The sequence below is a fragment of the Eriocheir sinensis genome, chromosome 19 (genome assembly GCF_024679095.1).
Source record: "Eriocheir sinensis breed Jianghai 21 chromosome 19, ASM2467909v1, whole genome shotgun sequence".
Lineage (NCBI taxonomy): Eukaryota > Metazoa > Arthropoda > Malacostraca > Decapoda > Varunidae > Eriocheir > Eriocheir sinensis.
The window spans coordinates 18,392,676-18,418,485 of NC_066527.1; the positions used below are offsets into that span (position 1 = coordinate 18,392,676).

Sequence of the window (25,810 nt, forward strand, 5' to 3'; positions counted from 1 at the left end):
GTCAGCCCCTTCATTACTCTTATTTTATGGAAAGGTGAGCTGGATTTTTTTTTATTTCCCGGACCTTTGGCGTTCATTCGGAGACAATTACGTTCCGATTACAACTTCAAATGTCTCCTTCCAATTATTTTCAGATTGTTTCGCCTCTCCTAATTGTTCCGACGCTGTTAGAAGCTCTTAGGCAACTCTTCCGCGATTATGACAATTACTATACTTCTCACTCTTTCTTCTCTTTCTGTTGTGTTCTTTTCTTGTGTGTTTTCTTTGTGTATTTTGTATTTTTTGTTCAATTAAGAACATAAGAACATAAGAACGTAGGAGTCTGCAAGAGGCCGGTAGGTCTGTACAAAGCAGCTCCTATGAACTTAAGCTCCCGTAAATCTAACCCCACCTAATATCACTGTCCATGAATTTATCTAATCTATTTTTGAATGTGGCAATTGTATGTGTTTATGCATTTTTTGTTGTTCTTTAGTGTTTTTTCTTTTGTCTTTTTTGTTTAGAGTATTCTTTTGTGTGTTTTTTGTGTTCATTTGTTTTTTATGTGTGATTTGTGTTCTTTTTGTGTTTTTTGTGTTCTGTGTGTTTTGTGTTCTTTTTGTGTTTTTTGTGTTCTGTGTGTTTTGTGTTCTTTTGTTTTTTTTGTGTTCTGTTTTTTGTTCTTGTATGTGTTTTTTGTGTTCTTTTGTGTTTTTTTATATTTATTTTTCTTGCTCTTTTTGTTCTTATCTATGCTCATATTATTTTCATTATCATTATTATTATTATTATTATTATTATTATTATTATTATTATTATTATTATTATTATTATTATTATTATTATTATTATCAATATTAGTTTTTCTGTCCTTAATAAATCGTTGATATTGCCCTTCATTTGCATTTTAAAACGTTTCATCAAACACCCACACACACACAAACACACTCACACACACACACACGCGCACCCACACCAACCCCCCCCACACACACACACAAAGAGTAATTCGGTCACGGATGTTCTCTCTCTCTCTCTCTCTCTCTCTCTCTCTCTCTCTCTCTCTCTCTCTCCTCTTTAAAAATGCTTCACTTTCCCTTTAATTAACTCCACGAGACAGCAAGAAAGTGTTTATACGTGGGGAAGAGAAGATTGGAGGGAGGGAGGGAGGAAAGGGAATACATAGGAAGAACAGACACCAGAAGACCTATCGGTCTGTGGCGAGGGTGTCTGTTTACTACCGCTACTACTAGTAATCTACGTGTGGCAGGATAGGGAAGAAAAGATGAAGGCTCCTCCCCATCCACCTCTCCCTCCGGCAACGTGCCGGCAGGAAATAGTTAGAAGAGAACACCATGTACCTTTAAGGAAGAAAGGGACATGGAAATTTTACAGTAAAGAGAGAAATAAGAGGAAATTACTACCCTTAACTTACACTGCTGGTAACTGGAGAGAGAAGAGGGAGGGTAGGGAGGGGAAGGGAAGGAGGAAGGGTAGGAAGGAGAACAGAGAGTGGGTAGAGTTAAAAGGTTAGATTAGAGTAGTAGAAAGAGGAGATGAGGATGAAGAGGAGGAGGAGGAGGAGGAGGAGGAGAAGGAGGAGGAGGAGGAAGAGAAAGCATAATGAAAGGTGAGAGAAGGAGATGAGAAAGGAAGGAAGGAAGGAAGGAAATAGGGAAGGGAAGTAGAATGGTAGAAAGAATGGAAAGGAGAAAGAAAGGAAGGAAGGAAATAAGGAAAAAAGAGAAAAGAATGAAAGGAAAATTGAATGAAGAACAAAAGGAGAGAAGGACGAAAGGAAGAAAGGAAGAAAAGAATATAAGAAAATAAAGAAAATCAATTAATACTGAACGAAATAACAAAAAAAAAACAATGAAGCCAAAACAAAAGAGGATAAAATAAACAGAGGAAGAGAAAAATAAGATAAACGATGGAAGAAGAGGAGAAAAGAGGAGGAAGAAGAGATGGAGGAGGAGGAGGAGGAGGAGGAGGAGAAGAAAAAAAGAAAAGGTAAATGAAAGTACAGGTGTGGAAGAAGTGTTAAGTGTGGGAGGAGGAGGAGGAGGAGGAGGAGGAGGAGGAGGAGGAGAGGGTAAATTAAGCAGAAGTTGAGGAGAAAAAACGAAGGGAGATATGAGGAGAGGAGAGGAGAGAGAGAGAGAGAGAGGAGGGGGAGGAGGAGGAGGAGGAGGAGGAGGAGGAGGAGGAGGAGGAGGAGGAGGAGGAGGAGGAGGAGGAGGAGAGTTGGGAAGAGAAGAAAAAACGGAGAGAGAGGAAGATAAGAAAAAAGAAAGATGAAAGTGAAGGCTTGGAGGTAGAGTTGGATGAAAAGAAAGGAAGGAAGGAGAGAGAGAGAGGGAGGAAAGATGAAAGGTAATGAGGATGGAGAATATATAAAACAAGGAATCAAAATAGAAAATAGAAAAGAAGAAGAAGAAAGAAGAAGGGACTGAAGGAGGAGTTAATAAAGGGAAGAAATAAAGATACTAGAAGATGAAGTAATGGATGGGAGGGAAAGTAAATGTAAAGAAAGATGATAGAAAGAAAGAGACGAAGAGGGAAATAAAGAAGGAATGAAGAAGAAGGAAGGAAGGAAGGAAGGAAGGAAGAACAGAAAAAATGGGTTGCATAAAGAAAGGACAGAATGAAGGTTGTAATATATTAATGAAGGAAGAAACAAAGGAAGGAGGAAAGGAAGGAAGGAGGGAAGAAAAGAAAGGAGAAAGAGGGAAGAGAAAAGTAAAAAGAAGAAAAGGAAGTCTAAGATTACAAGAGGGCATGAGAACACACACACACACACACACACACACACACACACACACACACACACACACACACACACACACACACACACACACACACATAAAAACACATCCACACACACACACACACACACACACACACACACACACACACACACACACACACACACACACACACACGCATACAAATAATACATGTCATTATTCACTTTACAATCTCTCTCTCTCTCTCTCTCTCTCTCTCTCTCTCTCTCTCTCTCTCTCTCTCTCTCTCACAAATAATAATAATAATAATAATAATAATAATAATAATAATAATAATAATAATAATAATAATAATAATAGATAGATAGATAGATAGATAGATAATACAAATTCGGGTCAACAGTAAAAGTAGCCAAAGAAAACACACATTCAGAAGCAAAACCCCTCCTCCTCCTCCTCCTCCTCCTCCTCCTCCTGTTCTTCTTCCTCTTCCTCTCTTCTTCCTTCCGGCAACTTTCAATCGCGTGGGACTTTAATTTCCATTTTTATTTCCTCTTTTCGTTCCTACTTGTGTAATGGAATGTGTTTGGGAGGAAGACAAGGAGGAGGAGGAGGAAGAGAAGGAGGAGGAGGAGGAGGAGGAGGAGGAGGAGGAGGAGAAAATTGGTAGTTGTGGTGATGCTTGAAGAAGGAAGAAGAAGAAGAGAAGGAGGAGGAAGAGGAGAATGATGAGGAAGAGGAGGAGGAGGAAGAGGAGAAGAGAAGATGAGCTAGATAGGATATAAGAGAAAAAGAAGAAAAAGAAAAACAAAACAAAAAGTAATAAAGAAATACAAACACAAACAAACAAACAAAGACACACACAGAGATAAACAAACAAGAAGCCAAGGAAGAAGGGAATGATGAAGATAAAAGAGGAAGAAGAAGAGGGAGAAGAGGAAGAAGAGGACGAAGAATAAACAACATAATAAGACAAAGTAGCATCTAAACAACCTCCACAAACACGTCAGGAAGAGGAAGAGGAGGAGGAGGAGGAGGAGGAGGAGGAGGAGGAGGAGGAGGAGGAGGAAAAAACACTATTGAGGATGAGGACTCGGAATTGAGAAGGAAAAAACGTAAATACCGAAGAAGAGAGAGAGAGAGAGAGAGAGAGAGAGAGAGAGAGATAACCTAGAGAGAAAACCAGGCAGCGAGCAGAACCCCTCTCCCTCTCCCTCCTTCCCTCTCTCTCTCTCTCTCTCTCTCTCTCTCTTACTCGTTTACTCGGGCTCAGTTCGCATGTGACGTTCGGACGAGTCGGTCACGCGCCGCTGTGTCTCTGCAAGGTGGTGGTGGTGGTGGTGGTGATGGTGGTGGTGGTCTCTCTCTCTCTCTCTCTCTCTCTTGTGCACTTTCTTTATATTTTCTCTTACTTCTGTTCTTTCCTCCTTTTTTTTGTTTCTTCGTTTTTGAAAAGTGATTCCTTCCCTTCTGTATTTTTCCTTCTGTACTGTTTTATACCTTCTCCTTTTTTTCCCTCCTCCTTCTTCTCTTCTTTTTCCCTATCTCCTTTTTCTTCCTATTCTCTCTTTTTCCTAATTTTCCTCCGCGTCCTCTTCCTTATTTCTTTTTCTCCTCCTTTCTCTTCACCTCTTTCTCTTCCCTTCCTTCCTAATTGTTTCCTCATATTCTTACTTTGATTTCTTCTCTTCCTCTTCCTCCTCTCTTTCATTTCCTCTTACTTCCTCTTCCTCTTCCTTTCTCTGCATCTTTTTTTTCTGTTTCTTATTTAAATTTCCCCTCCTCCTCTTTTTATTCCTCGTCTTACTCCCGACTCCTCCTCCTCCTCCTCCTCCTCCTCCACCATTTCTTACTTCTCTTCTTACTGTCACTCCTAAAAGCGTGTGTTCGTTTGTGTGTTTCGCGCCAGAAGAAAAGTGTTTGCGATGCTGAAGACGAAGAAGAAAACGAGGAAGACATGAAGTGTTTTTTTTTTTTTTTTTGTATGGGTGATTTTTTTTCACCCCCGTGTTTGTGACGTCAAGAAGTGTTTGTGCAATGTGATGGATTCTATGTGTGTGTGTGTGTGTGTGTGTGTGTGTGTGTGTGTGTGTGTGTGTGTGTGTGTGTGTGTGTGTGTGTGTGTGTGTGTGACTTTTCATGGTGTTTTTTTTCGTCGTGCAAATCGTTTTTTTATTTTAACATTCATCATTTTTTTGGGCGCAATTGTGTTTGTGTTTTATGTTTGTTTTTATCTGTGTGTGTTTGGCCACGACTTTTCCTTGATATATACTGTTTGTCTGTCTGTCAGGGAACTGCACACACGCACGGAGGCACGCACGCACACACACACACACATACATAACATATATACGCACATACATACATTCCACCTCACACAAATTCATCTTCCCACACCCACCCACAAGCACCCACGCACACCCACACCCACACCCACCCACACTCGCACACCCACACACACATGCAGACACCAAAATATAGCGTTGACATATTTCTTTTCGACATACAGATAAACCGTGTGTGTGTGTGTGTGTGTGTGTGTGTGTGTGTGTGTGTGGGCTCGGAGATTTTAACTTAACAAAGAGACTCAGTGAAAATATGTCTGATCAACGACCACTCACCAAACAAACACACACAAACAAACAAACAAACAAACAAATGATTTCTCGTTCGATACCTCTCTGAAATATATGGAAAATAAAATGCATAACAAATTGAAGAGGAGACAAAAATAAATCAGAAAACACTCACAAACGGAATGACATATGGAAACGCGAGAGAAGGTTGACCACGAACGGAAGGAATAAGAATAAACGAAAAATAAGAATGAAAAAAGAAGAATAGACAAAATAGATAAAACCATAAACAGATTGAGAGAAGCGGAATGAACGACAATAACATAAAAAAATAACATAATAATTAACGTATGCTGTAAGTAGAAATAATAAGACAAAACAGGCAAAAAGAAAAGCAGAGAAAAACGGGAGAAATGAGAACAAACTAAAAAAGAAGAATAAATAAGCAGGAACAAAAGGAGAGAAGAATAAACAGAGAAAAGGGAAAAAAAAGAAAAAAAACAAACATTAAGAGCAGTTGAAATGAATAACGATGACAAAAAAAAATAACGAAGATGAATGCAGGCAAAGAGAAGTCTAGAAAAAAACGGAAGAAACAGGAATAAACGGAAAATAAAAGAAATGGGAATACACGAAAAACAAAAGAAATATAAATAAACGAAAATAAAAGAAATATAAATAAACGAAAAATAAAAGAAATATAAATAAACGCAAATAAAAAATAGAAATAAACGAAAAATGAAATAAAAAGGAATAAACGAAAACTAAATGAAATAGAAATAAACGAAAACTAAATGAAATAGAAATAAACGAAAAATAAAAACGAATAAATGTGAATAAACATAAAAAAATAAGAGTAAAAAGTAAGAAAAACAAGTCAATAAGTAAATGAATAAGCAAAAAAATATGGATAAATGAATAATATAACAGAGATAAGCATACATAGATAAAAAAAAATGGATTAAGAGAATACGAATAATTAAATGATACAATAACAACAAAAAAAAGAGGTAATGAGAAACCATAAAACAACAAACAAAGAAACAAACAGCCAGGTAAAAAGGTTGACCACGAACGGAAGAAAAAATAATAAACAACAAAAAAAAATGAATACGAAATGAATAGAAATACGAAGCAACAGAAAAAAAGAATAACAAAAATAAAAGCAGGTTATTATAAGAAGCTGATAACTACGATAACAGAATAAAAAAAAAGGTTAAGGTTAAAAAAAGGCCGAAAATATAAAACTAGAAAAAAAATAATACAGAAGAATAAACGGGAAAAAGAATGAATAGAGAAAATATAAACAAAAGCAGGTTATTAGGAGAAACTGATAACTACGATAACAGAATAAAAAAAAAGTTAAGATTATAAAAAAAGACGAAAAAATAAACCTAAAACAAGAATACATAGGAATAAACGAGAATAAGAATGAAGGGAAAATGATAACAAAACAAAAGGTGGTCATGAGAAACCGATGATAAAACAATAATAAAAACAACATTAGGTTAAAAAAAAGCCGAAAAAAAAGAATACATAGGAATAAACGGAAATAAGAATGAACGGAAAATGATAACAAAAACAAAAGGTGGTCATGAGAAGCCAATCAAAACAATAACAAAAACAACATCAGGTTAAGAAAGCCCGAAAAAAGTAAAACAAGATCCCGTAATAAGAAAAAAAGAAAAAAGAAGCTTAATTTATATACATTTTTTCCTCTTTTTTTAATTTTTTTTATAATCTTCCTTCATCTAACTTTCTTCTCAGTTCTCTTTTCCTTTCTATTCTTTTTCTTTACTTTTGTTCTTTTTTTCTAACTTTTCTTAATTCAGAAGAAAGAACAGGTTTAGAGAAGTCGAGAAAATTGCAAGGAAACAAACAAACAAACAAACAAAAACTAAAAAGAAAGAAAGAAAAACAAGATTAGGTTAAGAAAGGCCGGAAAAAACAAAACAAGATCCCGATATAAGAAAACAAAAAAGAAAAAAAAGAAAAATAACAAAAGAAAGAACAGGTTTAGAAAAGTCGAAAAAATAACAAGAAAACAAACAAACAAAAAAAGATAGAGAAACAAAGAAAAACAAGGTTAGGAGAGGACGAGAAAAAAAACATACTAGATCCAGCGATGAGAAAATAAGAAAACAAACAATAACAAAAAGAACAGGTTTAGAATCTTAAAAAGAAAAACGAACAAAAACAAAATAAGCCAAAGAGAAACAAACAAAAAAAAAAATAATATCATAAAAATAACAAACATAAATAAGTCAAACGTAGGCAATGCAATACAACTACGTAAATAAATTAATACAGGTAAAGAAAATAATGAGAGAAAAATGATAAACAATAAACAACAAATAGATCATAAACAAATACAGGCCGATAATTATGAATATGTTTACATGTTAAAACTACGCGTTAATACAAGGGACATTATGCAGCATGGCCATCAACACAAGATTAATAAACAACAACAACAACAGCAACAACAACAACAACAACAACACTGACAGAGCAAACTACAGTGATAGATGAGATGATTAGTCGGGAAATTTCAAGGGGAGCGAGAGAGAGAGAGAGAGAGAGAGAGAGAGAGAGAGAGAGAGAGAGAGAGAGAGAGAGAGAGAGAGAGAGAGAATAATAATAATAATAATAATAATAATAATAATAATAATAATAATAATAATAATAACAATAATAATTTTACAAAGCATTTCCATTACCATTAATTTTAACTTGATAGAAATGGATGATGTTCATAAAATTGAAAATGTGTGTGTGTGTGTGTGTGTGTGTGTGTGTGTGTGTGTGTGTGTTTCATAAATCTTTTTTTTATTACAATGTACGTGACGATTATTTTAGGACACGCACGCATACACACACACACGCACACACACACACACACACACACACCCACACACACACACACACACACAAACACACACACACACACACGACATATGGTACGTGTGGCAAGATAGGACCAATAAAACTTGTTAATCTCTCTCTCTCTCTCTCTCTCCTCTGTGACCTGTTCCACACCCACTTCCCACTCTCTCTCTCGCTCTCAATCAGTGCTAACAAAGAGAATGAAGGAAAATTAAAGCTAACTTCGCCTTATAGGAGAGAGAGAGAGAGAGAGAGAGAGAGAGAGAGAGAGAGAGAGAGAGAGAGAGAGAGAGAGAGAGAGAGAGAGAGAGAGAGAGAGAGAGAGAGAGAGAGAGAGAGAACATGAAAAGGAAAACAGATAACGTAAGAATAATAAATTAGTGGATGAAAGAAAGAAAGAATGAGAGAGAAAGAAAGAAAGAACGGGAATAAAAAGTAACGCTGAGAAGGATTAAGAGGAAAAGTTGTAATCGAGAAGACAAATAAAATAAAGACAAGGAAGAAAATAAAAGAAAGGAAACCAGGAACCAAAAACACACACAACAACAACAACAACAACAACAACAAAATAAATAGCTAAGACTGTAAAAGGAAAAAAATGATAAAAACGAAAAAGGAAAAAAAATATAAAACAAAACTGAATTAAGAAAAGTTAGAAGAAAAGAAGAAAAGTAAAGAAAAAGAAGAGAAAGGAAAAGAAAACTAAGAAGAAAGTTAGATGAAGAAAAATTATGAAAAAAAACAGAGGAAAAAAAAAAAAATTAAGCCTTCCTGAAACACACACACACACACACACACACACACACACACGAGGACTTACTTAGGAAATTGCGTTCTTTGAGTGTGTGTGAGTCTTGAAAACGGTCCCTGATGATCCTTGTGTGTGTGTGTGTGTGTGTGTGTGTGTGTGTGTGTGTGTGTGTGTGTGTGTGTGTGTGTGTGTGTGTGTGTGTGTGTGTGTGTGTTCCTTCCTTCTTCATTTCCTTAATCTCCTTTTTCTTGTCCGTTCTCCTCCTCGACCTTATTCTTTTCTTCTTCCCCTCCTTTACTTTTTCCTCCTCCTCCTCCACCTCCGGGTCCTCCTCCTCCTCCTCCTCCTCCTCCTCTTTTTCAGGTGAGAGAGAGAGAGAACACAGGTGACACATGAGAGACAGGACGTATCTCTCTCTCTCTCTCTCTCTCTCTCTCTCTCTCTCTCTCTCTCTCTCTCTCTCTCTCTCTCTCACACACACACACACACACACACAAGTCTTTCTCACCCATTAAAGAGACACAAAGACACGCCCAAAATATATCAAGACGCGAGGAAAAAGACGAAACAAAGAAGAAAGCGAAAATATCAGACAAAAATATGACAAAAATACCCGCAGACAGACAGACAAACTGACAGACAGACGTAAAATGGTGGAGGAGGAGAGGAAAACAGACAGACAAGAGACAGAAAAGAACGTAATAACCTACAGAGAAATGAGAGATGAGAAGACATGTAACAGAGGAAAATTCGACATTAATACCCGCAGACAAGAGAAAAGAATCAAGTAAATTGTCGTAAATGAATAGTAAATAACGATGTAAAATATTTTCTTTACACCAAACTTTCCGTTCACCAAAAATTTCTGTTCACGCAAAATTTCCGTTCACCAAAAATTTATGTTCGCGCAAAATTTCCGTTCACCAAAAATTTCCGCTCAGCAAAAATTTCCGTTCACCAAAAAATTCTGTTCAACAAAACTTTTCGTTCACCAAAAATTTCCGCTCACCAAAAATTCCGCTCAGCAAAAGTTTCCGATCACCAAAAATTTCCGCTTACCAAAAAAAAACTTCGTTCACTAAAAATTTCCGTTCACCAAATTATTCCCGTCCACCCAAAATTTTCGTTCACCAAAAAACAAAAACAAATCCTTTATTTTATTATATTCTCTTTTTACGTTTGGGCTTATGGTGGTGGTAGGCTTTCTTGCTAGGGCCTGATGATAAGATTTTTTTATAGACTGAAATTTTTGGTGATAAATTTTGGGTGATAAATTTTTGGGTGATAAATTTTTGGGTGATAAATTTTTGGTGAACGGAAATTTTTGAAGCAGGCAAGTGTTTATAGTGGAGCCATCTTGCTTCGCTCAAGAGAGAAAATGTAGAGGCCAGGCTGATAGGTGGTCTTCAGGATAGCTAGTGGGTCGTCTAAGGCAACTCGGCGGTGACTGAAATATCCCAGCTGTGGCGGCGGGCAGGACTCGAACCCGTGTCCTCCTGAACGTGATGCTGGGACGCTAACCACGCAGTCACCGCCTCCCCTTGTACCAAAAATTCCCGTTCACCAAAAATTTCCGTGACCAAAAATTTATCACCCCAAAAATATCAGTATGGAAAATCTTATATAATTCTTTTTTCGCGTTTCAGAAAGTGACAGAAAAAACTAGACAATAAAAGACCAAAGAGAAGTAAGTAAACATCTTCTAGTATGAACAGACGAAAGAAGGAGAGGAAAGTGAAAAGAACAGAAAACGGGAAAAAGAAAATAAAGTGTGGGAAATGGAGATAAAATGAGACTAAGAGAAGACTAAGGAAAAGAGTGAAATTACTATGAAGGAAACTATGATGAAAATAAAACTATGAAAGCAATGCCCTGAAACTGAAAATAAAGAAAAGAAAACGAATAACTCACTAAAGAAAAGGAGATAGAAGATAAACATGTGGTAAAAAAGAAGAAGAAAAGAGAAGAAAAGTTAATAATATGAAGAAAAAAACATCCATTAATTGAACAAAGAAGGGACTATATAGCAGAGTCAGGAACAACTGAAAAAAAAAACTAAAAAATTGAGGAAAAACGAAAAAGGAGTAGGAGAAAAAAAGGAAAATATAGAGACCACTTTCGTGTTCTAATGACCTTCATCCTACCTTCACGGGAACACCTGAAGCGACATCAATCACGCCGAAACACAGGTAAGCAAGCCTAAAGGTGTGTGTGTGTGTGTGTGTGTGTGTGTGTGTGTGTGAGAGAGAGAGAGAGAGAGAGAGAGAGAGAGAGAGAGAGAGAGAGAGAGAGAGAGAGAGAGAGAGAGAGAGAGAGAGAGAGAGAGAGAGAGAGAGAGAGAGAGAGAGAGAGAGAGAGAGAGAGAGAGAGAGAGAGAGAGAGAGAGAGAGAGAGAGAGAGAGAGAGAAAACCAACATAATCCTTGCAATATTTCATGAAACTCATAAGCAGAAAAAAAAAGAATTGCAAAGAAAATATTATGCAGAGAGAGAGAGAGAGAGAGAGAGAGAGAGAGAGAGAGAGAGAGAGAGAGAGAGAGAGAGAGAGAGAGAGAGAGAGAGAGAGAGAGAGAGAGAGAGAGAGAGAGAGAGAGAGAGAGAGAGAGAGAGAGAGAGAGAGAGAGAGAGAGAGAGAGAGAGAGAGTCAGTGAGGTGGATTTAATAGGGTACAGAATCTCTCTTTTTTTTCTATACCCGAATTTAGAGTTGTGGAAAAAGCAATGGAGTGAGAAACGGTTTGGAGGAGGAGGAGGTGGAGGTGGAGGTGGAGGTGGAGGTGGAGGTGGAGGAGGAGGAGGAGGAGGTAGGTGAAGTGAAGGTTTCATTGGTGGTCGGGAAAAATAATAAAGAGGAGGAGGAAGAAGAGGAGGAGGAAGAGGAGGAGGAAGAAGAAGATAAGGAGACAGAACGTTGAATGAAAAGATACATATGATAACGAAAAGGAAGAGTAGAAAAAAGAAGAGGAAGAAGAGGAAGAAGACATATTAAGTGATAGATAATTAAGAAGAAGAAGAAGAAGAAGAGGAAACAGAATACGTAAAGAAGGAATACCAGTCAAAGGAGGAAGAGGAGGAGGAGGAGGAGGAGGAGGAGGAGGAGGAGGAGGAAGAGAAAGAGGAAGACGTAAAAATAATGAGAGGAGAAAAGGACGAGAAGGGGAAGAAGGGAAGAGAGAGAGAGAGAGAGAGAGAGAGAGAGAGAGAGAGAGAGAGAGAGAGAGAGAGAGAGAGAGAGAGAGAGAGAGAGAGAGAGAGAGAGAGAGAGAGAGAGAGAGAGAGAGAGAGAGAGAGAGAGAGAGAGATTTACATAGATTTACATAGAAAATCAGACCACACAGACCCCATGGTCCAGACTTGGTGGTCTGTCCTTAAACCTAAGTGATTTTACATTAATCAGAAGACTCCAAAACGTTGCATTTCTACTCTAGTTGATATTAAGTTGAAGGAAGTGACGGTCGAGCTTATTTTTGAAGGAGTCAATCGTGTTACACTGGACCACTGACGGTGGAAGCTTATTCCATTCTCGCACTACAACGTTGGTGAAGAAAAATTTGGTGCAGTCTGAATTTACTTGTCTACATCTGAGTTTTACGCCATTGTTCCTCGTGCGCAAAGTGTCATCGATCATAAACAATGCTGATCTGTCTACATTCGTGAAACCATTAAGTATTTTAAAACATTCGATCAGTTTTCCTCGGAGGCGACGTTTCTCAAGAGAGAACATGTTAAGGGTAGAAAGCCTTTCTTCGTAGGATTTGTTGCGCAAGGAAGGGATCATTTTCGTTGCCCGACGCTGAACACCTTCTAATTTAGCAATATCCTTTGCATGGTGGGGAGACCAAAACTGTACCGCATATTCCAAGTGGGGTCTGACTAAACTGTTGTAGAGCGGGAGTATTTCATCTTTATTCTTGAATACAAAGTTTCTTTTAATGAAGCCCAACATTCTGTTCGCTTTATTTGCTGCATCGATGCATTGCTGTGAGAATTTGAGGTTTGACGCGATTTTGACCCCCAAGTCTTTGACGCATTGAACGCTTTTGAGTTTAACGCCGCGCATTTCGTATTCGAACTTCTTATTCCTCGTTCCAACTTGAAGGACCTGGCACTTGTCTACGTTAAAGGGCATCTCCCATCTATCCGACCAAGCTGAAATTTTGTGCAAATCCTCTTGGAGGCTTTGCCTGTCTTCGTCAGTGAGAACCGAGTTGCCAATCTTTGTGTCGTCTGCAAATTTACTAATGCGGTTATTGAGTCCAAAATCCACGTCGTTGATGTAAATAATGAAGAGCACTGGGCCAAGGACTGAGCCCTGAGGGACGCCACTAGTGACAGGCGCCCACTCTGAGTTAAATCCGTCAATCACTACTCTTTGTTGTCTGTTGCTCAACCAATTCGCGATCCATTGGTTTACTTGACCGTCAATACCTATTTGCTTTAATTTGTAAAGTAATTTATGATGCGGGAATTTATCAAACGCTTTCTGGAAATCAAGATAGACTACGTCCAGTGATTTGGTTACGTCATAAACAGTGAAGAGGTCGTTATAAAAGGTTAATAGGTTTGATAGGCAGGATCTTTTGTTTCGAAGCCATGTTGTGAGTCCCCAATCAATGAGTGGCTTTCAAGTTAATTCACAATTTTGTCTCTAATTATGCACTCAAGTAGCTTACCTACAACCGAAGTTAGACTAATGGTCCTTTAATTAACTTGTACTATTTTTTCTCCTTTCTTGAAAATCGGTGTCACGTTAGCCTTTTTCCAATCTGAAGGGACGATGCCTTGTCGCAAGGACATATTGAATACGGTTGTGAGGGAGGAGAGTATTTCGCCCTTTGTTTCTTTCAGCAGAGTTGGATATACTTTGTCAGGTCCAGGACTTTTATTTGTTTTAAGTGAATGGAGAGCTTTAAGGACTTCATCGGTTGTTATTTCAAAATTAGGCAATGCATGCTCGAGATTTACAATATTACTGGTGTTGGTGGTGGCGAGAGGAAGACTGTTAGTATTAAACACCGAGGAAAAGTAATTGTTTAAGAGGTTTGCAATGTGTTGGCTGTCAGTCACTAGTGCACCGTCGCTGTTTGTTAAAGGTCCAATACCACTTTTGATCGCCTTTCTGTTGTTTATGTAACTGAAGAAAGATTTCGGATTATTTTTACAGTTGGCTGCAATATTTTCTTCGTATCTACGCTTTGCCTGACCTACTAGTCTTTTTACTCGTCGCCTGGCATCATTATAAAGTCTAATGTTTTCGGGCGTGCTTTGTTCTTTCTTTAACCTGTAAAACAATTTTCTCTCCTTGACTGATTGTTTAATTTCGCTAGAGAGAGAGAGAGAGAGAGAGAGAGAGAGAGAGAGAGAGAGAGAGAGAGAGAGAGAGAGAGAGAGAGAGAGAGAGAGAGAGAGAGAGAGAGAGAGAGAGAGAGAGAGAGAGAGAGAGAGAGAGAGAGAGAGAGAGAGAGAGAGAGAGAGAGAGAGAGAGAGAGAGAGAGAGAGAGAGAGAGAGAGAGAGAGAGAGAGAGAGAGAGAGAGAGAGAGAGAGAGAGAGAGAGAGAGAAGGATAAACTGGATCAATGAGGAAATACGGAAGGAAGGAAGGAAGAGAGAAAGAAAGAAAGAAAGAGAGAAATAAATAAAAATCAAAGAACACTTCTCTATATCCCTGATCTTGTTGTTATTCTGTCTGTCTGTCTTATGCACCGAAGGGATTACGTTGGAGGAATGGAGAGAAGGGAGGGAGGGAAGGGAGGAGGGAGGAAGGGAAGGAAGGGGTAAGAAAGAGAGAAAAGAAAGAATTGCAGTGTAGAATAGAGGAAAGAATGAGATAAAATAATAGGAAGGAAAGAACGAATGGGAACGAGTAGAGAAAGGAAGAAAGGGAGAAGAGAAGAAGGAAGAGAAGGATGGAGAGATAGAAATAAGAGAGAAATGGAGGGAAAATAAAAGAGAGAAGAATAGAGAGGAAAGATGGAAGTGAGGAGAAAGGAGAGAGAAGGAAAGGAGGGAGGGAGAGGGAGGGAGAATAACAGGGAGGATAATTAGTTGGGAAGGAGGAGAGAAAGGGAAGGAGAGAGGAGGAGGGGAGGAGAAAAGGAGGGATGGAGAGAGGAAGGGTAACAGGGAGAACTGGAGGAAAGAATAAAAAAGAATAATAGGAGAGAGGAAAGATGGAATGAAGGAGGGAAGGAGAGAAAGGGAGAAAGAAAGGAGAAACGGAGGAAAGGAGAGATGGAGGAAAAAAAAGAGGGAGGGAAAGGTAAACAAAGAGAAAAAAAGCCAAAATAGAAAAAAAACTTCAATGTTATTATATTTTAAGCTTTTTTAGCGGCTAACATCTTCCTCCTCCTCCTCCTCCTCCTCCTCCTCTCCTCCTCCCTCTCTTCCTCCTCCTCCTACTCCTCCTCCTCTTAACCTTCACCAGCACTCACTCAGGACAGGTAAGACGCCAGGTAACCTCCTCCTCCTCCTCCTCCTCCTCCTCCTCCTCCTCCTCCTCTCTTCCTCCCAATCCTCCTCCTTCTCCTCCTAACCTTCACCAGCACTCACTCAGGACAGGTAAGACGTCATGTAACCTCCTTCTATTCCTCCTCCTCCTCCTCCTCCTCCTCTCTTCCTCCCTCTCTTCCTCCCAATCCTCCTCCTTCTCCTCCTAACCTTCACCAGCACTCACTCAGGACAGGTAAGACGTCAGGTAACCTCCTTCTCGTCCTCCTCTCCTCCTCCTCCTCCTCCTCCTCCTCCTCCTCCTCCAAGCTAGTCAGATGTCTGGACTTGCATCTGAAGGGCGATCGAGGCAAAGTTTAAGATTCCGTGGAGGAGGAGGAGGAGGAGGAGAAGGAGGAGGAGGAGGAGGAAGAGGAGGAGGAAGAGGAGGAGGCGTATGAAAAGGGAATACAGGTGAAGTTTACAAAGAGAGAGAGAGAGAGAGAGAGAGAGAGAGAGAGAGAGAGAGAGAGAGAGAGAGAGAGAGAGAGAGAGAGAGAGAGAGAGAGAGAGAGAGAGAGAGAGAGAGAGAGAGAGAGAGAGAGAGAGAGAGAGAGAGAGAGAGCGGGGGGAGGGAGGGGGAGGAAAGGGCAAGATGAAAGGGGAGGAAAAGGAAGTGTGAGGGAGTGAAAGGAAGGGAAATGAGGGAGGGAGGGAGGGAGGGAGGGAGGGAGAGAAGGAGGGGGGGAGAGAGAGCGGAGGAAAGGTTTAATGGGAGAGAACATGAGGTAGGGAAGACGGGGAGGAGGGAGGGAGAAGAAGGGAGGAGGAAAAAAAGAAAAGGAGGAGGAGAGGAGGAACGAAAGGAGAAGAAGAGAAGATAGGAGAAGAAAACGGAAGAAGAGGAGGAGAAAGAGAGAGAGAAGAAAGAAGGGAAAGAGAGGGCAGAGAAAGGGGAAAATATATAAGAATTAAGGAAGGAACGAAGGAAAGAAAAACGAAAAAAGGAAGAAACGGGAAAATAAGAAAATGGGAAGAAAGGAAGACAGGAAGAAAAGGTGGAGGAAGAAAAGAAAATAAATAAATAAATAAATAAATGAATGAAAGAAAGAACGCAGCAAGAAAAGACGAAAGGGAAGAGAGAGAAATTAAAAGAAAAGAAAAGTAGAAGAGAAAAATGGAGGAAAGAAAGAAAGGAAAGACAGAGGTAAAGAAAGGAAAGATATTTAAGAGACGTAGGAAAGAGAGAGAAAAAAAGATAGAAAGAAGGTAAAATAAAGGGAGAAAAAAAGAAAAGAAAATAAAACCAAAATAATGAGCTTCAACATGTAATAAATAAGGAAAGAAAACAGAGGAAGAAAGGAGGGGGAAAGAAAGAGAAGGAGAAGAAGAGGAGGAAGAGGGGTGATGAAGAGAAGGAGGACGAAGAAGAGGAAGGTAAACGGAGAGGAAGATAGAAACATGGAATCATGGAAATACAGGCAACAGAAAGCCTATTGGCTCATTACGTGGTTGCCCGCTTTGGTGATTTAATCTGCTCGACAGCCACTTGGGGCCTGGGGAGCAAATGAAAGCACCTCGACATTGAGGAGCAGATGGAACGCACCTCGATATTGAGGAACAGATACATGAATATAGAAATACAGGGAGAATGGGAGAGGACGAGTGGCCTACACAGGGCAGCCCCAGAATCCCCCCTAATACTCACGGTGGTTGAGGTGTAGTTTCAGGGGCACTGGTGGAGGCTTGATCCTCGTTTTACCGGCGGTACTAGGCACGCACCAGTAACCTGTCACCTTACTGCACCCTACCTGTCATGCGGACATTAACTGTTGCTGTACTCTATTGTTGACTTACGCTACTTGCAATCTAGGTTGTGGGGGAGAATTATATGAATATAGGTTGAGGTCTTGCTGCAATCTGTCTGAAAACATGTACCTCAATATTCAGTTCGCTCCTGACGCAGCGAAGTGACGGTCGATTCTATATTTGAAGGAGTTGATGGTATTCGCATTTACTACTTCTGAAGGAAGATTGTTCCAGTGACGAATGACTCGGTTTGAAAAGAAACTCCTTCCGATGTCTGTGTTACATCGACTCGACTGAATGGGTAAACCGTTATTTCTAGTTCTTGAGTTGGTTTTCAGTTCAAAGAATTTGGAGTAATCGACGTTATTGAAGTTTTTCAGATACTTGAAGACTTGAATCATATCCCCTCGCAGGCGCCTTTTCTCTAATGTAAAGAGATTGAGTCGCTTGAGTCGTTCCTCGCACGGTTGAGCCCTTAAGGTTGGTATCATTTTCGTGGCGCGTCGTTGAATCCTTTCCAGTAAATAAATGTCCTTTCTGTAATTAGGGGACCAGAACTGTACTGCATACTCGAGGTGCGGTCTTACCATGGAATTATACAAGGCTAGCATCACGTCTGGCGTTTTACACTAGAAGCTCCTCGCTATGAACCCGAGCATAATGTTGGCCTTGTTGTATGCTTTTTTACAGTGATTCGCGTGTTTCAGGTCACTGGTGATAGTGACTCCAAGATCCTTTTCCTCCTGCATCGCCTGCAGAGGTCTCCCATTCATGATGTATGTGTGGTTACTGTTTCTAGACCCAATGTGCATGACTTTGCATTTGTCAACATTAAAGGACATTTGCCATTTTTCCGACCATTCGATAATGTGATTGAGGTCTTTCTGAATGATTTCGCAGTCGGTCTTTGTGAGGGCCTTTCCCCCCACCTTAGTGTCATCAGCAAATTTCGATATTTTGGATTTCAGTCCTGATTTTAGGTCGTTGATATATATGATGAAAAGGATGGGTCCCAGCACTGACCCTTGAGGCACTCCACTAGTGACTGGAAGCCAATCGGAAGGCTGTCCGTTTAGTAGTACTCGTTGTTTTCTTCCGGTGAGCCAATCTCTTATCCACGCGATCAGATTGGCTCCAGGGGGAGGGAGGGAGGGAGAAGGAGGAAGAAGGAAGAGGGGAGGAGGATAATGAAGAGATAAGATAAGGAGAAGGGAGAAGGAGGGAGATAATGGAGAAAAGATAAGGCAAAAGGAGAAAGAAGGAGAAAGGAGGAAGATATACAGGAGAAAAGATTAGGAGGTAGAAGGGAGGAAGGAGGAAGAGAATGAAGGAGAGAGAGAAGAGGGAGAGAAAATGATAAACGGAAGAGAAAAAGGAAAGACATGATAAGGAAATAGAAAATGATGTAAGAAATGGAAGAAGGGAAGAAGGAGGAGAGAAAGGAAGAGGAAGGGAAGAGGAAGAGGAAAAAGGATGAAAGGAGGAGAAAGGAAAGAAATGAAGACGTAAATAGAAAAAAGAAAAAAAAGAAAGTAGGAAAGTTTCGAAAGAGAGTAAAGAAAGAGAAGAGTGAGGAGGAGGAGGGAGAGAAAGAAAGGAAGAGGGGGAGAAGATGGTAACGATAAGGGGAGGAAAATAGGAAAGGAGGTTGGAGAGAATAATGTAAAAAGAAGAACAAAAGGAAGAAAGGAAGAGGAAAAAAAAAGAAAGAAGGAAAGAGAGGGAGAGGGAAGAATAGAGGAGGAAGACAAAAGGTGTTCATATTCAGGTAAAAAGTTAATTAATTTATATAGGATTAATTTATTAGGTCATAATCACCTGTGTGTGTGTGTGTGTGTGTGTGTGTGTGTGTGTGTGTTACGTGAAAATGTACCATGTATGCTTTTTTTCTTTTTTCGTGCGTCGTGTGTACCAAAAACATCGACCTGTACACACACACACACACACACACACACACACACACACACACACACACACACAAGAGGGAAGACAGATCGCTTGTAACTCACTCCGGTCCAGAAGAAGAAAAGTAGGAGGAGGAGGAGGAGGAGGAGGAGGAGGAGGAAGAAGAAGAAGTAATGGTAGGGCGGTAGTGAAGCAAAAACTGAAGGTGGAAGTAGTAGAGGAAGAGGAAGAGAAAGAGGAAGAGGAGGAGGAGGAGGAGGAGGAGGAGGAAGAAGAAGAAGAGGAACAAATTCTCTTCCCTTTCCATCCCTTTTCTCTCCAAAGGCTTTGCACTACGTTGATGAGGTAGGGAAGGGAGAGAGAGAGAGAGAGAGAGAGAGAGAGAGAGAGAGAGAGAGAGAGAGAGAGAGAGAGAGAGAGAGAGAGAGAGAGAGATAGAGAGTGAGAGAGAGAGAGAGAGAGAGAGAGAGAGAGAGAGAGAGAGAGAGAGAGAGAGAGAGAGAGAGAGAGAGAGAGAGAGAGAGAGAGAGAGAGAGAGAGAGAGAGAGAGAGAGAGAGAGAGAGAGAGAGAGAGAGAGAGAGAGAGAGAGAGAATGTGCGTGTCATATATTTTCTTGGACTATTTACAAAACAACATAAATAATGGAGGAGGAGGAGGAGGAGGAGGAGGAGGAGGAGGAGGAGGAGGAGAAGGAAAGAAAGTAAATAGAAGGATAGAAAAATAGTCCGTCATGGCAATCCGATTAATGAATGAACGAATGAATGGATAAAGGAAACGAAAATAAATGAATAAAAAATACATTTATAAATAAAGGACAGGGGGAGAGAGAGAAAATGGAAAGCGAAATCCGAGACCTCTCTCTCATCTTCATCATCTTCTACTTTCCCTTCTTCTTTCTTTTTCTTCTTTTTTATCATCTTCTTCCTCTTCTTCTTCATCATCATCATCTTTTACTTTTTCTTCTTCTTGTCTTTGTTTTTTACTTTCTATCATCTTCTATCTATCTTCTTCACCTTCTCTCTGTTCTTCCTCTTTTTGCGTCTTTTTTTCTTCTTCTTTTGCTTCATCGTCTATCTTCAATCATCTTTTTCTTCTCTTTTCCTTTTCTTCGTCTTTTTTACTTTCTTCATCTTCTTCTTTTTCTTCATCTTCTTCATTTTTACTCTTTACTTTATTTATTCCTCTTTAAAAAAATATCGTTGCGAGCATTTAGTCTTGAAGATGAAGTCAAATTCCTCTTGGTCCGACGTTCCTCTTGAAGCGACATTACTCCTCTTGAAAAGGATTGATCTGGCAGTTCCCTCGAGTCTGGCAACTCCTCTTTTTTCCCCCTTTTTCTTTGTCTTCTTGTCTTGTTGTTGTTGTTGTTGTTGTTGTTGTTGTTGTTGTTGTTGTTGTTGTTGTTGTTGTTGTTTCTGATGCTGGTGTTGCTCTTTTGTTTTCTTCGATGATTCTTTTTCTTTCTTCCTTTTTTTGTTGCTTTTTTTCCTTCTTTTTTTTCTTTTTCTCTTTCTTCTTCCTTCTTCTTTTTTTCTTTTTCTTCTTCTCCTTTTTCGTTTACGTCTTCGTCTTCATTTTCTTTTTCTTCGTTTTAGTCTTCGTTTCCTTCTCCTTCTTCTTCTTTTTCTTCTTCCCTCCTCCTCCTTCTCCTCCTCCTCCTCCTCTACTTCGTCTTGATTTTCCTCCAGCTCATGTTTCTTCCGTTCATTCTCCTCCTCCCCTTTTTTTTCCACCTCTTCCATCTCCGTTTGAAACATGCTCCTCCTCCTCCTCCTCCTCTTCCTCTTCCTCCTGCTACTCTTCTGTTCCTCTTAAAAACGTCAAACTCTTAAGCTCTTCAAAGCGGTGATTTAGCGGCGGGAAAATTAGTTTAAGAATATTATAATGAGGTAATATTTAATAAGTTCGTTTACTAAGAAAATCGCTTACGTAAGAGAATAAAAACCCTGCAAGGAGGAGGAGGAGGAAGAGGAAGTTGACTAACCTCCTTATATAACCTTGACAGCGTGTATTTTCTCCGTCTATAAATCATCTAACCTTTTCTTCACGGAGTCTATCGCGTAATAATTCATAAACGTTGGTATACTCAAACGTTTTCGCCTCCCACAATATCTATTTTTAAAGCCCACAAGGGAGATTAGTCGGGGTTTTCAAGAGTGCTTTTCGCGTTCAGGGTGTTGAAGTCTTGTCAAACTATCACCTGGCTCGTAAAACTGCCCATGGACACACTGACACAACCTCTACGAAAGCCTTACCAAATGTAGGTCTGTATGGCTCGTATTCTAGGATGCTTTCTTCTCTCATAACAACGATTTCCAAAGGGGATCAATCGGGTTCTTTACATACATTCATTCATTCATTCATTCATTCTTCTTCTTCCCCTTCTCCTCCTCCTGCATCTTCTTATTCTCCATCTCGTTCTCCTTTTTCTTCTTCTCCTTCTCCTTCTTCTATTTCTTCTCCTCCTCCTCCTTCTTTTTCTTTTCCTCGTCAAACTATCACTATCACATAACTACGCACTGAAACACCTTCAAGTTCAAGAGCAAAACCAAAACCAAAACAAAAATAAACGTATCGTATTATAGTCAAAGAACCAAGCTAACTTTTCCTTTCCTATCACATAACACATTTTCCTATCACATAAATACCTACTGAAACACCAACTCAACCTCTATGGAAGTTCAAGAGCAAAACCAAAACCAAAACAAAAATAAACGTATCGTATTATAGTCAAAGAACCAAGCTAACTTTTCCTTCCCTATCACATAACTACCCACGGAAACACCAACTCAATTCTACGGAAGTTCAAGAGCAAAAACAAAACAAAAACAAAAAAATAAACATATCGTATTATAGTCAAAGAACCAAGCTAACTTTCCCTTTCATAAATAAGTATTCGATGAAGTGTATCACATAACACATTTTCCTACCACATAACTACCCACGGAAACACCAACACAACCTCTAAGGAAGTTCAAGGGAGACACCAAAACCAAAACAAAATAAACATATCGTATTATAGTCAAAGAACCAAGCTAACTTTTCCTTCCCTAAATAATTATTCGATGAAGTGTCTGCCTCTGTCTGTCTGTGTACCTGAGCGTGTCCACCTGGGTCGCCACGCACCTGTCGCCTTTAACAAGAGTGCGGGTTTATAAAATGCTTAAGCTAGGTCCGGCGGCGCAAAACTCCCAACGCACGATTTGTTTACTCTTCCTCGGCGGAGATTTTATCATATTCGCATCAGTTCTGTGTTTAAGCTCTATTTGTATAAGCGAATCATTATTTTTTGGGTCTTCTTTATATATCCAGGCCCGTCGATTCTGTGTTTAAACTGTATTTGTATAAGCCGTAAATGACTGCTCTTTCGGCCACCTCTTCGGATTCTTTACAGGAGCAGCGAGTAGCGGGCTTTTTTTATTGTTTCCTTTATTTGTGCCCTTGTGTTGTCTCATTTATTGTAAAAAAAAAAAAAAGCGAATCATTATTTTTTGGGTCTTCTTTATATATCCAGGCCCGTCAATTCTGTGTTTAAACTTATATTTGTATACGCGAACCTTTTTTTTTTTGGTCTTCTTTACACATCCAGGCCCGTCAATTCTGTGTTTAAACTTATATTTGTATACGCGAACCTTTTTTTTTTTGGTCTTCTTTACATATCCAGGCCCGTCAATTCTGTGTTTAAACTTATATTTGTATACGCGAACCTTTTTTTTTTTTATCTTCTTTACATATTCAGGCCCATCAATTCTGTGTTTAAACTTATATTTGTATACGCGAACCTTTTCTTTTTCATCTTCTTTACATATTCAGGCCCGTCAATTCTGTGTTTAAACTTATATTTGTATACGCGAACCTTTTCTTTTTTGGTCTTCTTTACATATTCAGGCCCATCAATTCTATGTTTAAACTATATTTTTATAAGCGAATCATTTTTTTTTTTGTTTTTTACATATCGAGGCCCATCAATTCTGTTTAAACTATATTTGTATCAGCGAATCTTTTTTTTTTAAGTTCTTCTTTACATATTTAGGCCCATCAATTCTGTTTAAACTATATTTGTATCAGCGAATCTTTTTTTTAGTTCTTCTTTACATATTTAGGCCCATCAATTCTATTTTTAATCTTATATTTCTATACGTGAACCTTTTCTTTTTCGTCTTCTTTACATATCCAGGCCCATCAACACAATAATAAGGATTTAACCTTATTACTGGAGTACAAGTTTCTTACCATATTAATCCCTTTCTTTTTCTTCCTCCGCAAACATTCTGACATATATTCACGCCCATTCCATATTTAAATTTACAACACTAGAACAACTTTCACACCACAATCATCTTTTTTTTTTTCTTCCCCCGCAAACATTCTAACATATTCACGTCCACTTTAAATCTAAACTTATAAGTGTAGAAGTTCCTCACCACACAATTCTTTTTTTATGTCTTTCTCTGCACACATTCTGACATGCGGTAGAGTGAACAGGATTAAGGAGATAAAAACAGGATTATAGAGATACACATCAAAGCAGTACATGACGAGATGGAGGAACAGAAGAAAGGATTATTGAAGAGAGAGGAGAGGAAGGACGGAAGGAAAGGAGGAGGAGGAGGAGAATGAAGAGAGGGAATGAAACAAGCGAGAAATACGCAAAGTAAAGCTGGAAAAGGTAAAAGGCAGAGATAACTCGGATATAACTTCAAGAAATGAACATCAAGGAGAGGAAGGAAGGGAGGGAGAAGAAGAAGGAAGGAGATCAAACCTGCACGATACAAGCGAAACGACTGAAGGAGGGAAAGGGAAGGAAAGGGGGGAAAGGTAATTAAGGAAAAGGGAATTGGAGGAAGAAAAGGGACTGAAGGAGGGAAAGGTGATCGAAGGAAGAAGGGAAAGGGAATTGAAAGAAGGAGGGAAAGGGTATTGAAGGATGGAAAGAAAGGGGATTGAAGGAAGGGAAGGAGAAGGATGGGGAAAGAGAATTAAAGGAGGAAAGTGGATGGAAGGAAGGGAAGGAGAAGAAGGGAAAGGGATGGAAGTAGGGGATATAAGGAGGAGAGGGAAGGAGGGAGGGAAAGAGAGGGAAGAAAAAGGATGGAAGGAAGGAGAAGGAAGGAAGGGGAATGGAAGGAAGGAGAAGGAGGAAAGGGAGTAGAAAGAAGGAAGAGGAAGAAAGGGGATGGAAGGAAGGAGAAGGGGGAAAGGGAAAGGAAGGAAGGAATATAAGAAGGAGAGGGGAAGGAAAGCAGCAAGGAGAAGAAAGAAAGAGGATCAGGAGGAAGGAGAAGGAAGGAAGGGGATGGAAGGAAGGAAGAAGGTGGAAAAGGAGAGCAAGGAAGGAATATAAGAAAGAGAGGAAAAGGGAGGAAGACAGGAAAAGAAAGAAAGAGGATCAGAGCTTCACGGAATAAGGGAAGTAAGCTGGACGATACTTTTAAGACGCCATCGAGAAATAAAATCCAGAATCCTGTTTGCACGGTGTCTAAAAATAAGGGAGCTGCTTCTGACGTGGACGAAGGTCAGGGATCACTAAAACGCATAGATCACTCTTCTTCTTCTTCTTCTTCTTCTTCTTCTCCTTCTCCTGCTTCTCTTTCTTCTTCTCCTTCATCTCCTCTTTCTTCTCAATCTTCTTCTTCTTCCTTGTCGACTTCCGTGTCATCTGCAAACTCATTACATCTCCACTTATCCAAATCATTCATTAGCTCTTTATTAATGATTACGTCGCTAATCCTCTCAGCCTCTAAACAGCTCAGGAGGACTCTAGAATAATCGCTTTTTTATTTATTTATTTATTTATTTGTTGTTGTTGGAGTTTTTTTTTTAGCCTTGTGTTTATTCCTTCACTAATATTAAGGATCTTTTTATCTTTTCTTTTCTTTTCTTATTCTTTTTTTTTAGTCATACTTTCTTCTTTTTCTTTGTTCTTGTTCTTAAAATACATCCATGCTCTCTCTCTCTCTCTCTCTCTCTCTCTCCTTAATTCACGTCTTAAATCCATCATACTGGCGCTCTCCCTCTCCCTCTCTCTCTCCCTCCCTCTCCTTCCCTCTCCCTCCCTTTCTCTCTTTATCAAATTTAAGCAAGGGTTTTCCCATTCTCCAAAGTTTTAATGCGTCTTGTGAGGAAAAAGTGATATTAAAAGTAGTAGTAGTAGTAGTAGTAGTAGTAGTAGTAATGGTAGTAGTAGTGGTAATAGTAGTAGTAGTTATCCAGCTAGTTAGTTAGGTAGTTAGGTGCATAGATAGAAAGATAGATAGCTAGTTAGTCAGTCAGAGAATCAGAGAGTCAGTCAGTCAGTCAGTCAAAGAGTCAGTTAGTTAGTTAGTTAGTTAGTTGGTTAGGTAGGTAGGTAGGTAGGTAGGGAGGGAGGGAGAGAGGTGGGTACCTATGTTGGCCGTTAGGTAGATTGGGACAAAGGGATAATAGGGGAGATAAAGTTGCTGGTATGAATAAACACAATGAACGTAATAACACTAACGATTATGGCGCCGGCGAAGGTATGATCGTGCCGCGTAATCCGCCCGCCAACACAAACGATGGTGACGGCGCACTAATTACCACGAAAATTAATTAGGGAAAAAAAAAACTATGAAAAAAATAATCGACAAAGGTGAAATTACCCTTAAAAAAATAAAGCCTTGAAAATCTCACTGTCGGACAAGAGAACATGAAATTAACTATGTAAAAAATGCGTTAGAGAGATCAATAACTGTAGAAAAAATAAATAAAGCC

At 39.4% G+C, this 25,810-nt stretch overlaps 1 long non-coding RNA gene across 1 annotated transcript in view; it reads left to right on the forward strand.

Moving 5' to 3' along the window:
• Positions 1–3,950: 3,950 nt before the first annotated feature.
• LOC127000833 (uncharacterized) overlaps positions 3,951–25,810 on the forward strand; it is a 106,102-nt gene continuing 84,242 nt past the window's right edge. The window contains exons 1-2 of the long non-coding RNA XR_007754543.1: positions 3,951–4,051; positions 10,586–11,128. This is a non-coding gene — a long non-coding RNA (uncharacterized LOC127000833). The remainder of the gene's footprint in view (positions 4,052–10,585; positions 11,129–25,810) is intronic.